The following is a 1,079-nucleotide window of genomic DNA, read 5'->3' on the forward strand; positions in this document are numbered from 1 at the left end:
GATGAAGTCCATCGACACCGAGCGCAGACCTCGATGCCACTGGTAGAGGACGCAAGGGAGCCTGCAAAGACGAGGCAGGTTTCATGCGCTGGCAGGTCTCGCAGGTGCGCACCCACTTACGCACCCAGTTGTACAGGTGTGGCCAATAAAAGTCGCGTGACACAGCGGCAAATGTCTTCTCGCGACCGAGATGAGCGCCCAGCGGGGCATCATGAAACTCATGGATAATCCGTGAGCGCAGATCGGGGTCGTTAGAGATAACGACACGTTGTCGATGCTGTACGCCAGCAGCTCGTCCTCGAGACGATATCGGTGGATTTTGTTTCGTACAGAGCGGGAAAGGGCTCCCAGTGTGTCGGCGCTGGGAGAGCGGAGATGCTTCAGGATACTGGAGCACGTCGAGTCATGTTCGTAGGATACTGGAGCACGTCGAGTCATGTTCGTAAGCAGCTCGGATCTCGTCGCGAAGTGGCATTACCGGGGAGACGCTCGTCAGGTTGACGCCTGACGCCTCGCACGTGGCACACTCGTCTACATCGTCTTCATCCAGCGAAGCTTGTCGACCCAATGCACCGCGTGGGTCGTAGTCGGGACGCCGAGACAAAGCGTCGCCGAGAATGTTGTTCTTGCCGGGTTTGTAGTGGACAACGAAGTTGTACTCGGAGAAGAACGAAAGCCAGCGGGCCATCCGTTGGGAGAGATGAGGACTCTTCATCGCTGTCCTCAGCGATGCATGATCGGTGTACACCGCGAAGGTATCCTCACCCAACAAGTACACTCTGAACTTGATCAGAGCGTAGCGCATCGCAAGGAGCTCCTTGTCGTGAACAGGGTAGTTGAGCTCCGCCGGCTTCATCTGCCTAGACTGGTAGCTTACGACACGCTCTCGATCTTCTTCATCGAATTGCATCAGCGCACAGCCGATGGCGAAATCGCTCGCGTCGCAGACGACGTGAAAAGGCTTCGAGTCATCCGGGAGCGCGAGGATTGGGGCCTCGGCGAGACTCTTCTTCACCGAGTCGAAGGCGGCAAATGAGTGTGCGGAAGTCCACGACCACGACACATCTTCTCAACAACGA

This window comes from Phytophthora infestans, genomic scaffold, assembly GCF_000142945.1.
Source record: "Phytophthora infestans T30-4 supercont1.24 genomic scaffold, whole genome shotgun sequence".
Lineage (NCBI taxonomy): Eukaryota > Oomycota > Peronosporomycetes > Peronosporales > Peronosporaceae > Phytophthora > Phytophthora infestans.